At 50.4% G+C, this 14,887-nt stretch overlaps 1 protein-coding gene across 10 annotated transcripts in view; it reads left to right on the top strand.

The window, feature by feature from the left end:
- Window positions 1-14,887, top strand: part of Iqsec1 (IQ motif and Sec7 domain 1) — a 329,946-nt gene that overhangs the window by 280,361 nt on the left and 34,698 nt on the right. The gene's annotated exons all lie outside the window — the stretch shown is intronic.

Genomic DNA, 14,887 nt, shown 5'->3' with positions numbered 1-14,887 from the left:
ACAAGACTGTGTTGCTTATTCAGGGAAAATGTCTTGCTGGACAGGAGTGGTTAATTTCAATTCCTGGCCACAGAGAAAACTAGTTTTAAAAGAGGGAGGGATGCAGACATAGCAGTGAGGGGGCCAAGAACTGTTGTACATTTGACAAGGCAGAGCAAGAGTAGTGCAGACCAGAAGGAAGTGATGATGGTCCATAGGCTCTTGTGCTTGTAGTGCTGTTAATAGCTGCTAAAAAGCACACAGAGATGAAAGGAATTGCCTTGCCTACAGATTGAAAGGTGTACCCAGCAAGATGACTTGCCATTCATCTAGAGTGAAGAGGGAGGCATGGCCTGCATGCTCTATGAGGCAGAATCTGAAAGCCAGAGATACTGAGCACTGCAGACCTTGAGGAGAGTTCCAGCCCTAGGCAGATGTAGTAGAGCTTTGGGGCCTTGGGTTCAGTGGGTGACCTGTGTTGGATGGAGCTTTGGTCCACGCTGGTGGTTCTGGTCCTGTCTGTTCTGGCACTTGAGGCCCAGGGCTCAGGGCTTAGCTTCAGTCTTAGAGGGGGAGATGAGAGAGGGACTCCCTTAGCCACCCCTACCACCACCCTAGGTTGGAAGTGATGTCAGTAGCTAGGGGATGGCAACGAGAGCTGGAGGAACCTGGCCAGAGTCCCAGATCTGCCCAGTTTTAGATGTGCTGCTGGGGCAAGTGGTCACTGTGCTGAGCTGCTGCCACCTTATCTGTCACTGGGGCTGTGCAGGCAGAGGCAACACGGGTATCGCACACAACAGGTGCCCAGTCTGTGACAACAGGAAAGAAGAGGGTGCTGAGTTTAGGCAAACCCCAACTGCTTTTAGTGAGTGTGATGTTAGCTCAGGCTTGTGACTAGCATGTGTCCAGGCAACAGAATAAGAACAACAGAAGCTGCACTCCAGAGCCTTTGAATCACACACACACACACTGGAACTGCCTGTGAACACTGTGGAATTGCTGCCATCATTCTAATTTATAGGCAAGGAAACAGGCTGGATGGAAGAACTGAGCTTTGCTGTGGACAGGCAAGGGTTTCTGGTTGAGGAAAGAACTTCTGGCACTATGAGGATATGATACGCAGGCTTAGAACCCTGGGCGAAAATGGTCAGAAGGCTGTAAGTGGCAGCTATGGAGAGACCAGAACCTACAGGACCCTTCTAGACTGTGCAGTCAGGGCTTAAGTATATGTACTTTTGAGTTTTGTTTTGAAGCAAAATGTACCCAGAGGGCAAGAGTCCTTATATAAATAGCAAATCCTTTAACTTAACTTTTTTTATAGGAAATTTTTCTTTTAAAAAAAGATTTATTTTTATGTGTATATAAGTGTTTGCCTGCATGTATGTATATGCAGTATATGCGTATCAGGTACCCAAGGAGGCCAGAAAAGGGCACTGGTTTTCTTAGAACTGCTTTTGTAAGTTTCCATGTGGGTACTAGAAGTCAAATTCATTTCTTCTGTAGAAACAGCAAGTATTAACTGCTGAGCCATATCTCCAAGCCCATTACAGAAAATTTCAAATGCCCACGGAAGTAGAGAATTAGTGAATCCCATGAGTAGCTCATTTTATTGCTATCTACTACTTTCAAGTAAATTCCTGATTTTGAATCTGGGACCTGTCTCATGGTCACCCTTGGAGATATGCTGTCCCTTGGGTGGGTGCCTTGTACAGCCCCTGACTATGCTGGCTATTCTAAGAATTTTGGGCTTGGGCTGGCTCCCAGTTAGTGATGCACTGATACCTGACCCATTTGGGGTGCCTGATGTTTGGAAGAGGCTCAGTTGTGTATAAGACTTGTTTCTCTGTCACCCTAGGACCTCTAAGAGTGAGGCCATAGAAATGGGCTCTTGGCCTCCCCCATGAGATATGTTAACTCTGGTTCTCAGACGAGTGTAGCGTGCTGTGAGTCAGGCTGTGACTTTTGCCTCTCTCCTCTTGTTTTCTTTAGCTTTAGCCCACTGTTTCCTTTGACACGCTGCCATTCAGTGTCAGAGTTCTTAGCTCAGCCCCTTTCTTCTTTATCCATAGTTTCTCCTTTATCCAGGCCCAACTTCAGTAGCTAACACCACACTTCTCCCTGGAGAATTTTTCTATCCCCTTTTCAACTTTGCTGCTCCTCGCTGTCTGAGTTTGTCCCACTAAGGCTCCCTTGACACCTCCCTTTACCTGCACTTTTGGGAGTTGGCTAGCTCTCAGTGCTGTTTGGAACCTAGGATATAGTAATAGGTCCCTAATAATGAGACTGACACATAGTAGGTGTGCAGATGTTAGTTGCTGTCATTATTATGAATGTATTATGACTAACCTTGTTGCCTACCACAGTTCTTGGCACAAAAGGGACAGGACTCAATCAAGTTTGGTTAGAAAAGACCCAAATTGCCTCTGTCTCTGTCTCAGTACAGAGAGCATTCTTAGGTCAGACTTCCATCTCCAGTGTTGATGCTGCTGCTTCCACAGGGTGGTCCCCCTCCTTGGCCTTCCTCCTGTTCATTACCTCTCACCTGTTGCCAGGGTGTGATGCAAGGACAAGACTCCTAGAAGCACCTCCTGGCCTTCAGGCCCCAGTTAAAGATTGTGGGTGTGTCATCTTTAAGCCCTGTGTGGTCATTCCCATGTTGTTTTGTTTTGTTTTGTTTTGGAGATAGGGTCTTATTGCATAGCTCTGGCTGTCCTGGAGCTCACTGTGTTGAACAGACCGGCCTTGTAGTCACCGCCGTGTGTACAGTCTACCTGCCTCTGCCTCCTAAGTGCTAGAATTAAAGGCATGTGCCACTGCACCTGACTGGCATTCCTACTTTATGGCTGAGAAGTACAGGCCCACAGAGACCCCAGTCTGTGGTCATAATCCCTACCTGAAGAGTATGCAGTCACTGGGAGAGGGCCTTGTGTACCAGTGATGTGGAGCGTCATGGGCGGTATCCTGGGCTTGTAGTCACGTGAGGATCTCAGGGGACTGAAAACACAGTATAAGGTCCTGCTGGCTGCTCTGCCCTGAGTGGCATGCAGTAGTGGGTTGGCCCCAGAGGGACTCAGGTGACTTAGGCAGGGAACAAGGGGCAGCCTCATCTTGAGGTGGTCTACATCCCAGTTGACATAGTCCCCCTTTCTTCTGTGAAGCCTATGGCCTTCGTTAAGTTTCTACTTCTCTGTGTCATGGTTTCTTCCTCCACGTAATGGGAAGAAAGATAACCAACATGTCTTTAGAAGTTTACCAATTCCAGTATCCAGGTGCTCCTGCTTGTAGGTGCTGCTGGTCACTGTGTGTCAGTTCTAAGCTAACTATGGCGGACTGCCCATGTGTCAGGTGGGGCAGGAGTAGTTTACTGAGCTTTCTGCCCACTTCTGCCATCTATTTGTGTACCCCTGGCGGCAGGGTAGGCTAAGAGGCTGCTTGTCACACAGGCCTCTTTCTCCCTGGCACAGCCCATACTCCCCAGGGCTGCCTGCCCAGCCTGTGCCTCCCCCCGGCCTTCCTGGGGTGTCCCTGGGCCCAGCCTGGCCCTGTCTGCTGGAGCCTACCACAGAGAGCTGCTTTATTTAAGTCCATTTTGCGCGTATGGAAATAACTAGAGGACTCTGTATTTAATTTGGCTCAGCCGGGAAGATTTTTTGGCTCTGTGTGTGTATGTGTATTCTGAAAAATCTTTCCGAGCAAGCCCCAGGGTCGGAAGCTTCTGGTCATCTTTGTGCATTCAAAACCAACAAGAGCCGCCCTGCTAGCTGGGTTAAGTTGGCACAGGGCAGACTGCAGGGAGTGGTCCATGAAAGCAAGAAGAGAGGAGGAGGGGGAAAGCTAGATAAGAACATAGTGGCAACTATGGGGAACTTTGCTCCTAGACCCAGCAGGGAGTGATTTGGAGTGAACAGAGCCTTCCCAGCTCTCCAAGATGTGTCTGGCTCCAGAGGCATCAAGGGTACAGCTGGGTGGCGGCATGGGAGATTTGTCGTGTCCCCTTTCTCCCCTGGACAAGTGGAACAGAGCCCTAGGATTGAACCCTTCTCTAGTCAGTGGCATAGGGCTGGATAGCCCAGTGTGTGAACTATTGTTGGCAAGGCTTGTCTTTGCTTGACTGCATGGTCCCAGTAGTTAGGAACACTAGTCAACATGAGCAGAGAGAGGTGTGGTCACTTGCCTCAGGTCATGCAGCACTTCACCAGCTCAACACTGGGTACCTCTCGATCCATGAGATGTCATCCTAAACCAGGGCTGACATTCTCAGTGGTCAGGGCAAGACACCCTGATGGTTTGAAGTAAATACTGCCATCTGGTGACTTCTTATATTCTGTCCTGACAGAGGCATGATGGTTCTCATGCCCTACTATGAGTGGGCTGTGGTCAGTATAATGAGGTGACCTTTGTGGAGTCTGATGAGGACCCACCGAGGTCAAGGCCTCAGCTTCCCACTGTCCCTGTAGAGCCATGCCCTGGTGACTCTGCCTTCTAAATGAGGCTTCTTGAGAATGAGGAGTGGGCCTTGAATTTCAGCCATATACAGATCTCCTCAACAGACAGGAAGGGCATGTGTGAGAGGAGTTGAAGGCTGTGTAAGTGATGAGATCGGTGGGCACTGTGGCAGAGTATAAGTATAAGCGCTCTAGAGCTTGCTGTGGCTTCCACCCCTGGGTTGTAGGCCCAAGTGGCTGGGTTCTTAGTGTTTGTCCTCTCTCAGAAGTCAGAATTGTATCCAATCTCTGAATGTTAAAGTAGTGCCAACTTACTCTTTGTTTTCCTTTGTTTATTTGGTTCACCCATTGATTGATTGATTGGTTGGTTGGTTGGTTGGTTGGTTGGTTGGTTTAGAGACAAGAGCTCACTGTTGTAGCCCAGGCTGGCCTTAAACTTGTGATCCTTCTGCTTCAGACTCCCAAGTGCTGAGATATAGGCATGTAGCATCATGCCTAGTTTATTCTAAATTTTAAGACAAAACATTGTGGGGAACCATACAGCATACTGTGCTGGAATAAGAGCCCTGTGCTCTCAGAGCCTTCCAATGAGCAGGGACTGCCCAGTCTCCTAGCCAGGTGGATAGACCTTACCCTCATCCTGGCCTTGGTCTAGAGTCTCTGGAAAGGCTGCCCACAGTGAGCCATTGATGTAAGCTTTCCTGAGTTTAGACCTGTTTGGCACTCTTGTCCTGGGATGTGGGGCAGCATCCTCAGGCATGATGGGGTGTTCTGCAGAATGATAGTGGTGACTGGGTGAATGACACCTTGCCAGACTAAGGTCTGGCTGGGCTTGATTGCAGGGTGTTTGCTTCTGCCCCCAGCCCCCAGAGCCTCCTGTCCCCTTTGCCATCTGGCTTTCTTCCCAAGTGAGGGTGTGGGTTGCCAGCCTGTGTCAGGCAGGGACTCTGCTTCTACTGTCTTTGTCTAGTCTGCTAAGGCATAGCTTCTAGAGGCATCCTGGGTTTGTGAGAAGTGGCCCTGAAGCTGATCCCAGTGTGTCACAAAGGGTGCTTCTGCATTGTCCTCCAAACTTGGTGAGTTGAGCCCCAGGAACTATGCTATGATGTGATGAGTTTATACCTATGTGGAGTCTATGGCATTTCTACAATGTAGCTTCCTAGCCTATGTGTGACTTGCAAGCCTCCCTCCTACAGGCCTCTCACCCATGAGAGACAGTGGGTGGTGGAGGGAGATGGCACCAGACCATATCCTTGTCTTTTCTGACATCTGTGTGACTTTGACCCTGCCTGTTCACTGGACTCTGGGTCAAAAGAGCTGGTCCCACTTATTCAAGTCCTCACTATCAGCATCATTTATCTATTTCACCTGCTGTGCCCAGCCTTATTTGGGTACTGGGGTTGTCTTGTGAGCAGATGGATACCTCTGCCCTCAAATGATGCTCTCCTGGGGGGAGACCAAGCCTGGTAACTGTAGGTGTTACGTTTCTCACTCCAGTGTGCTGCTGATAGGGCGCTCATGGCTAGGCTCCCAAGACACCTGCATTGTTCACATGGGTGCCAGGCCTTCCCTGGCCCTGGGTTAGGGACTGTTTGTGCATAGCCAGACCCGTGTGTTCCTTTTGATGGGGTTGTAGATGGTTTCAATGTCTGGGGCTGGCTCAAAGCCTAGGTTGATCCTTGGAGCTCTATGGGAGCAAGCCACTCAATCAGAGCCAGGGGACAGTCCACTCTGCCCCACTTTCCCACCCCATGTACCCACTCCTGCCTACAGTGGGAGGGAGGGCTGGCTCAGAGGCCGGAAGGATGACCAGCCTTCTAGAACATGTTGTTGACAGGACAGGACACTGTGAGAGCCTAGCTGCGGGGTCTGGGTCAAGGGACACGGAGCCCTTTCTTCCTTCCCTGTGGTGATGGACTGATGAACAGACAGTGAGGTCAGCTGCCCAGGACACTGAGGAAACAGTTCCTGCTTACCCTGCCCTCTGGGCTCCCAGACACTCTCACCAACTCCTCTGTATTGTCACAGAGGGGCAGCATTGCCCCACATGAGGAAGGGAAACTGAGGCTCAAAAAAAGCTGGTATTCAATCCCAGATATACAACTCCAACCCAGAACACAGTGGACAAAGGAACAGTTGTCAGGAGGTCAGGTTCCATGCTGAACTGGGTGGGGCACATGGGCAGGCTGCTAGCCATGCCTCCTGTTAGCCTGGGGCAACCTCAAACTGACATCTGTGTCTGCACACCAGAATGGCCCCCAAACGTCTCAAGGAGCCCCCAGATCCTGACCTCTGCTCCTCTTGCCGCCTGCCTGGCTCTGGGCAGCAGCTGACAGGTTGGGGAAATGCTGAGTGTTAGTTCAGTAAGCAGAGCTCTAAAAATAGCCACTGCTCTGAAAAGCCCATTGTTTGGAGACCCATATTTTTCTACATATATAAAGGTGGCTTCTGGCAGTCTGGTGTGAGCAGTCAGAGAATGCCACAGGCTGTGGGCTGAGCAAGGCTGCAGTGTATCTCTCTCCAGCTGGGACCAGTAGCAAGTCAGTAAAGCTGTGAAACAGGAGCTAGGCCAGCATCCTCATGAAGGTGGTGGTTGGGTACACAGGATGCCTTTGGCCACAGAAGCCATGAGTCCTGGATCCCACTCTGTATCGCAAGCATGGGCCAAAGTGATCCTGGGCTGCCCAGTGCAGAGTTCAGGCTGTGGATTGTTGTGGTATGGAGGAGTGGGCAGCGGACAGACCTAAGGGAGCCCAGCCCTGCTCAGAGCCCTGCTTCTGGCAACTCCTCCTAACACCCTGCTCCTCCTGCCTCTGTCCCCTGTGCCCATGTCAGAACCACTGCCCTGCCTGACGTCCAATACCTTGACTCCCACCCGATCTTTCATTTTCTTTCTTAGCCACAGTCTCCCACATACACCTCCAACCCCCATTTCTCCTCCTCACCCTACCAGGGCAAGCAGCTGCCATTCAGAGTTTATAAAAAGGTGCCTGGGTAGGAGCTGGATTGTAGATTAATAGCCAGGACTTAGTGGGATTAGACTGAGCTTGGTGGTCCTTTGGGTCCTGGGGAGATGGGGCAGGAGGCATGACTACATCTTGTGAGCCTCCTGGGACATAGTGATGACATGATTTCCCAGATCTGGGTGGGAGGCAAGGTGCTATCATAAGGTTGCAGCTATGCTTTGATTATATCACTGCTGTTATAGGAAGGGGACAGGTAATAGGAGGCTATGTGAAAAGGCCAAAGGGCAGTGTCCTCTGGTTGGTGGCAGGGAGGCCAGCCAAGCGGTCAGAACTGGCTCTGCTTTAAGAGTGCCAACAGATGGGCAAGGGAAAATGTGTGTAAGAGTGGCCAAGAGGATAAGCTGCCCTCCTGCAGGTGGGAGGGGTAGAATATAGCGCCACCTCCTGCCTCTGAGGGCTCCTGCCTTGCTGCCTTGCTGGATTGTTGGGTCTTCTGATTATCTGTGTCCTCATTAGTACAAACTTGGGAACAGGATAAAAGCAGAAATCTGATGCTACCTGATGCCCCACTCCACCTCCATCTAGCCCTGCTGGGGAAGTTCCTGCACTGTTAGAAGTGCTTGTTATCAACTTTCAATTTGAGAGCTATGCTCCTGGTTACCCAGCTGGAGCCCTGGTGATTAGTTGAATGTTTGTCAGGGCCCATGTGCCCCATGAAGACTTTGGCCCTAGGTCTTTAATTTTATTCTTGTGTTCCCGATAGCCCTTACCACCACCACAACCCCTACATTCCAGACCTGGCTGCATCTAGAACTTTGAGCACAGGGCTCATACTCTAATCTCTTGTGGACTCTCTGGTTGGTCCCTTGCCTAGATGCCCCTGAATGTGTCAACACCCTGCCTTTCTGCCCTCCACCCTCTACTCATTCCAGCTCTTCTGGGTCAGACTTAGAGGACCCCTCCTTTCTCTCTAGGAGGGACTCTCTCTGGTCTTTAAGACTTCTCCATCACCAGCAGTGCATAGTCCTGTCCAGGAACCATTTAGCAACAGGGCAGAGGGCCTGTCAAAAAATGGCTTTCCCCCACCTCTTTCTTTTCCCTTACCCAATCTCTTGTGCCTTTGCACTCTGATCCTGGGGCCAAATCAGCCTGTGAAAGGACTAAGGGCTGCCATGACTAAAGTCCTGACTCATCTGAAGCCTCTGTGAGCCACCGAATGTAGGGCCAGGTTGTCCCAATGGTTAGCCTGAGCTGGCTCTGGCCTACCCAGGGAGTAGGGTGGACTAGAGCCACTCAGGAGGCTAATTAATGTTTCCAACCCTGTGAACACCCACCCCTCTCCAGCAAATCCACCAAATTGATGCCTCCCTTCTGCTCCTGCCACTTGGCACATAGACCCTGCCCCCTTGGCTCCAGGACTGCCCTACTGAGATCTAAGGTGATAGAGCCTCCCCTCTAGAGCTGTGCCAGCCCTACCCATGCTTAGAGGACACAGTCCTCTCACTTCCTCCCCAGGCTCTGCCTTGGTCTGTGTTAACAACCCCACCTAACCAATCTGAGGCTGTGTTGGAGCACATGGGACAGGAAGAGACCAAGATTGTCCCCTGTCCTTGATCAACCTCAATTAATGCCACCCAAGCAGCTAAGAGCCATATGGAAGCTTAAGACTGGTCGGCCTGACCTACTCCATCCTCATATTTTGGAAATCAGAAACCCTGCCTAGGGAAGCCACAGGAGGCACGCATATGTCATGAGGCTGTTTGGCTTTGGCAGGTGCAGACTGCCTAGAATCTGGTTCAAGATGCTTAAATGTGAGTGTTTAACCACAGCTGGGTCTCCCAGATAGCATGGGTCCTCTAGTCCAGTCCCAGCCTGTTCTGAAAGGGATGGTTCCCCAGGAGATATCTCCTCCTTGTTTCCCAAACATTATACTGAATCTTTCCTGTTTTGGGGTTACATATTCTAAGTCCTCTCTAGGTGATGGCAGTGTGTGTGGGGAGGGGTTATGGGTATGGGTAGGACCAGTGAATGCTGTTTCATCTCAGGTAAGACTGTGTATGATCCTCACTCTTAACAAAGAAATACCAAGTAAATGTGGGTCAGTGCTGGGCTCAAGCCAGCCTGCCTGAATTTTGGTTTTCCTGTCTTGCTGTGTGGGATGGAAGAGTGGGCTTAGTTACATGTGAAGCCTGGAACATTCCTAGGTGTATAGACCTTAGCTTGCTTCCACCACCATGGTCATTGGTGGTAAAAAGCAGGTCCCTTCTTCTGCTATGCCAGCACTGCTGCCTGGAGGGACTTCTGACTAACATTTTTCTTGAGAAAAAGTCATTCATGACTTCACAGGCCATAATTAGAGACATCCAAGACAAAAAGGCCAAGGCCTTTACCCCCACCTGGACTCACACACAGCTAGGACTAGAGCCAGGGCCAGGACCAGGATGTAGCATTTAGTTGGCCCTTGGGATCTGGTCTGAGTCCCTCGTGTATCCTGGAGCTTTTAGTGCAGACATACAGACTTTTTCTCTGTCCTGTAGGCAGGGCCTCTGAGGTCCCAGTCATGAGGCTGTCCTGGGCAGCTGGGCCCCTCCCTCCTCGAGTCAGAGTAACCAACCTTTAAAAAGTGTTTCGTTTATGAGTGGAGCCCTCTCTGTGCAGGCTCTGTATCAACACTGCTATGTCCAGCAACAGCCTCTTGCAACAGCCACTCTCTGTTCTCTGGCACTGGAATGGAAAAGTGAGACACCACGATCCCTACTCCTGTCATACAGCTGCAGTGTGCAAGCAGAAAAGGAGTAAGCAGTTACTCTATGCCTCGTGCACTGAGGCAGCAGGGACTCTGGGGTTTCTTGTGTGATCTCTGCCTCACTCAGTCTATGAAACTTACAGACCGTCTCTTGTAAGGCAGAAACGATTGAGACTGGAGAGGGTGGAAAGCTGGCCTTCTGAAGTGAGCCTCAAATAGGAAGGGAGCCCTGGGGCAGAGCATGCACCTGTCCATGGGGCACCAGGCCTGCCTAGTCACCATGACCCTCCTTCTTGAGCATGGGAGCTCATGCCCTATCTACTGAAGAACCACACATGTACACAACCTAGTGGAAGGTGGCAAGGCCGTCAGAAGGACTGGGGACTGGGATCAGATGATAGCATAGTACTCAGAGGACAAGAGATGTAACTAAAGGCTACAGATTGAGACCTGTCCCGTGGGGCTGGGGCAACTTTCAGTCAGGTAAGCAGTATTTCTCACTCTTGGGGGTGACCCATGCAGGTTACATACCTCCAGAGGAAGAGTGCTCACCTCCTCCTTTCTCATATTGGGACTACATGGGACATAGTATTTTCTTTTCCCCTCGGAGAAATCATTTTATCATCCTTTAGGACTGAAGCAAAGGATCATATACCCTGAGAGGGGCTGTTTCTGACCTATCCTGCCCAGATGACCCAGCTTGCAGTAATTTGTGTCTGACCACAGGGTCTGTCTCCCATGCCAGCTAGGATCAGATATAGGGAATCTATATGGAACCCAGCTGAGGCTCCACTCAAGATCAGCAGGAGGGAGTCAGTGATAGATTCACAATGTCTGCAGGGGGCTGAGAAGGGAAAGATGAAAGGTCTGCCACCTCCAGCCTAGCTCTGAGATGTTGAGGCTTCTACTGTGATCTGACAACTGCACCAGGGCTATTTTTTGCTCCTGGCTTTCTGTCGAGCGTGGCACAGGGCCTCAGCTGTGTGCCGGCATCAGCTCACATCAATCTTATAGTCAGCTGAAACCTCTCCAGGTCTCTTCACAAGAACAGCTGTCAGGTCAAATCTTCCCCATCTTGACGTTATTTCCTGTGTGGGGGTATAAAAGTAATTGTAGTCAGTCCCTTTTAGGTGGGTGTCTAGATTTATTTCTAATCTTGCAAGCTTAGAGTCCACAGCTCTGTGAAAATCGTTGTATCCCTTTGTGTGTTGGTCTTCTTTCCTTAGCATGTGCCTAGAATGAATGTTGAACCTTGAACATCTGAGACATGTGACAGTCAACAACCACCTAATTGCCATAGAACATTCTAGAAACTGAACAGTTAGGAATTCTCAGGGATGTGGAATGTATATCTCGTCCCAGTCCTTGATCTGCCTGTCGTCTAGGAGTCTGGAAGAGACATGGTAAATTGAGGGGTATCAACAAAGACACACTCTCAGGTATTCATCCCTGTCAGACAGACCTGGATTTAGGGCGATGAACCTGGGTGGAGGGAGGGTGAGACACAGAACCAGGGCTCAGGAGACTGAAGAGGTACCAGGCCAGGTCTGGGTGGAGACTGACATACAGAACAATCTTCCACTTATAGCATGGTGATGTCCTGGGGAAAATATGTCATATGTGGAAATACCCCTCAAACTCACTGCACAGTAGAAAAATCGCAGTACGAACGGCTATATCCCAGGGACACTCTGAGTGAGTGTTGTTGTTTTGTAGTAAGGGACAGTTCTTGCCTACCCCTCCCCAAAAGAATGTGTGGTGGAGCTGAATCAACTTCATAAAGAAGCTCTGGGAAGACGCTGCAGAGAAAAGTCCTCCTGGATCCCTCCCTGAATGCCCAGGGGTCCATCAGAGTAGAGTAAGACAGCCCTGCTCATGTCTGCCCTAGCAGTGGTCTAAGTATCTTTTCTCATTGGCTTGGCAGCATGGGCCTTTCCACTTAGAAGTGTTATCTGTGTGGCTTTGGATTTGTATTGCTGTGATAGGTCTTTGAGGCACATGGGAGAAGTCTTGGGTGCTGGCTTTGTCCTCTCATCTTTTGGGTTGTTGTTGGTAGAGCAAGATATAGATGTTTTTAACTACATTTATTTTCTTTTGTGTGTGAATGTATGTATGTATGTATGTACCACAGCATGTGTATGGAGATTAGAGGACAACTTAAGGGAGAGTGGGCCCTCTTTCTACCATGTGGGTCCTGGGCATCAAACTTGGGTTGCTATCTGCTGAGCTGTGTCCCTGGTCCTGGGTGTGTTTTTCTGGATTGTGAAAAGTCTGTTCCACCACACAGCTCCAGGGCTGTCATTCACGTAGATGTGGAAGAAGGTGATTCCAGCTGAGTGAGGCTGGGTTGGCTCTGAATGAGGCACTGATGAGTTGCCTTTTGGTGACCATCCCCCCTCTCCCTTCTCACAGGGGAAGCTCTGGAGAGACCTAGTCTTTTCTCCTTCTCTCTCTCTTTCTCTCTCTCTCTCTCTCTCTCTCTCTCTCTCTCACTCCCTCTCGCTCTCTCTCGCTCTCTCGCTCTCTCGCTCTCTCTCGCTCTCTCTCGCTCTCCCTCTCGCTCTCCCTCTCCCGCTCTCCCTCTCTCGCTCTCCCTCTCTCGCTCTCCCTTCTCCCTTCTCCCTTCTCCCTTCTCCCTTCTCCCTTCTCCCTCTCCCTCGCCAACCTATTGGCCTCAAACTGCCCAGAGCAGTAACACAGCTCCAGAAAGCTTCTGTCTATCTCTGACCTCTTTCATGGTAGGCTCAGCCTAAAAGTGCCCCCCAGGGCAGGTACCCACTTTGATGTCACATCCATGGAGGCAAAGCCAGCTGGGGGATAAGTTTCTGACTCACCTTCTTTGCCACAAGCTAAGACCTACTGAGTAGGCTGGCACTCCCGGGCTTTCAGGCAGCCTAGACCCTGCTCTCTCCCCATCCACCGGAACAGAATGCCTTGCCCTTCAAGCTGTTCAAGAACCAGACAAAAGACTAAATCTCTCTGGTCACTGCTCCTTCACCCTGGGCTTGAGGGTCAGGGACAGCATCATGAGCCAGGCCTAGCCCATGTCTCACTGAGCTAGCCCCCTGTGGTTCTGGTGTAGCCTGTTGACCACCAAGGGGCTTTAGGCTCTTCTCCAGGGATGGTGGTGACTGCCTATCTACTTCTGGTTCAGTGCTCAACTGGTTCGAAATCCCCTACAGAAGGCGCAAGCTGTATTTCTTCCAGTTCAGAACACACAAATCTAGCCCCTGACCAGAACATGCATTGATTTTTAGGGGCCCACATCCCTGTGTGTGCTGACCTGAGTGAAGTGGGGCCCAGCTTTGGTGTCAAAGAGCCAGGGTGGGCTTTCCCAGTGGAAGCTGCTGTTCTGTACCCTCAGTGGCCCAATTTCATTCTTTTTCTTTTTTTCAATTTTTTATTAGATATTTTTTTCATTTACATTTCAAATGCTATCCCGAAAGTCCCCTATAACCTCCCGCCACCCTGCTCCCCTACCCATCCACTCCCACTTCTTGGCCCTGGCGTTCGTTCCCTGTACTGGGGCATATAAAGTTTGCAAGACCAAGGGGCCTCTCTTCCCAATGATGGCCAACTAGGCCATCTTCTCCTACATATGCAACTAGAGACACAAGCTCTGGAGGTACTGGTTAGTTCATATTGTTGGTGGTGGCCCAATTTATAATGGGACATACTCTCTCCTCATGACAGTTGGTTGAAGTTCTGAGCATTTAATGAAAAATGCTAGCCCAGGCTTCAGTAAACTGAGAGAATTTTCAGATCTAACATTCTCTGCCCACCCCCACTCTCCCCTACACACACATAGATCCTAGTGGCTCTGTGATAGCCAGAAAGCCTTAAAGGGTGGTATTTCTTAGACTAAGCTGCTAAAACTATTCAAAGAAAACCTATACGCAGAGCCAGGTAAAACATGTCTCCCAGCTTCTGATCCAGGTCTTCCTCAAAGAACAGCTGTCATACTTTATCCACTGGGGCATGTTGGGAGGTTCAATTGCCTGTCCCTGGAGGCAGGGGCAAGTGCTGGGATTTGCTGCTGTCCCTGGTGCAGAGTGCCTTGGTCCTCCCTGCTTCAGGCTCCTTCCCATGGGCCCCACCCTGGGATAGACCCCCTGGAGTCTGTTCTAGCCCTGGAGTACAAACAACAAGACTCTAGCAGAACTGGGCAGGGGCAGCCTGTCTGCCAGGCTGCTTAGTGCAGGGACATTCCTTACTGGTCTGAAAAGCAGACATTGGAAAGAGCTGCAGCCTGGGTGGGGCCCTTCTCTTTTCTCTCTGTGCCCATTCTAGAGACCCTCCACCCTGCCCCAGGGACTACAGGGCTTTTAGAGTCCTGCCAGCACCCGGGTGTCTAGTCTCACAGGGCCAGGAAGCCTGGCAAAGGGTAAGGGCTTGTGTTAGAAACTCTTCAAATCAGTGCCTCCTTTTTCTCCCCATCCCACACTGAAAAGCAACTGCAGAGAAAAACAGTATCTGTGCAGAATAGAGTGTTCCAGGCCCAGAGCTAGCATGAGTCAGCAGCCAGTCCCTCTGTCCCCATTAGTTGGCCTTGCTCCTGCTTGGCATGTAGGTGCTCTGTGGGACTATAGGCAGTAAGGTGAAGGGACACCAGTTTTCTGCCTGTGGTACCTGGGACAGTATTTTTGGGGAACCTCAGTTTCATCACCTGTACAAGAGTTACAGCTCCTCTTCTCAGCGAGTGTTAAAACTTAAAATATTTTTATAACGTCATGTTTGCTTCCAAGCTTGCC

The sequence above is a fragment of the Mus pahari genome, chromosome 2 (genome assembly GCF_900095145.1).
Source record: "Mus pahari chromosome 2, PAHARI_EIJ_v1.1, whole genome shotgun sequence".
NCBI lineage: Eukaryota > Metazoa > Chordata > Mammalia > Rodentia > Muridae > Mus > Mus pahari.
The sequence above is the reverse complement of the archived record's forward strand: the minus strand, read 5'-3'. Positions and strand labels throughout refer to the sequence as shown.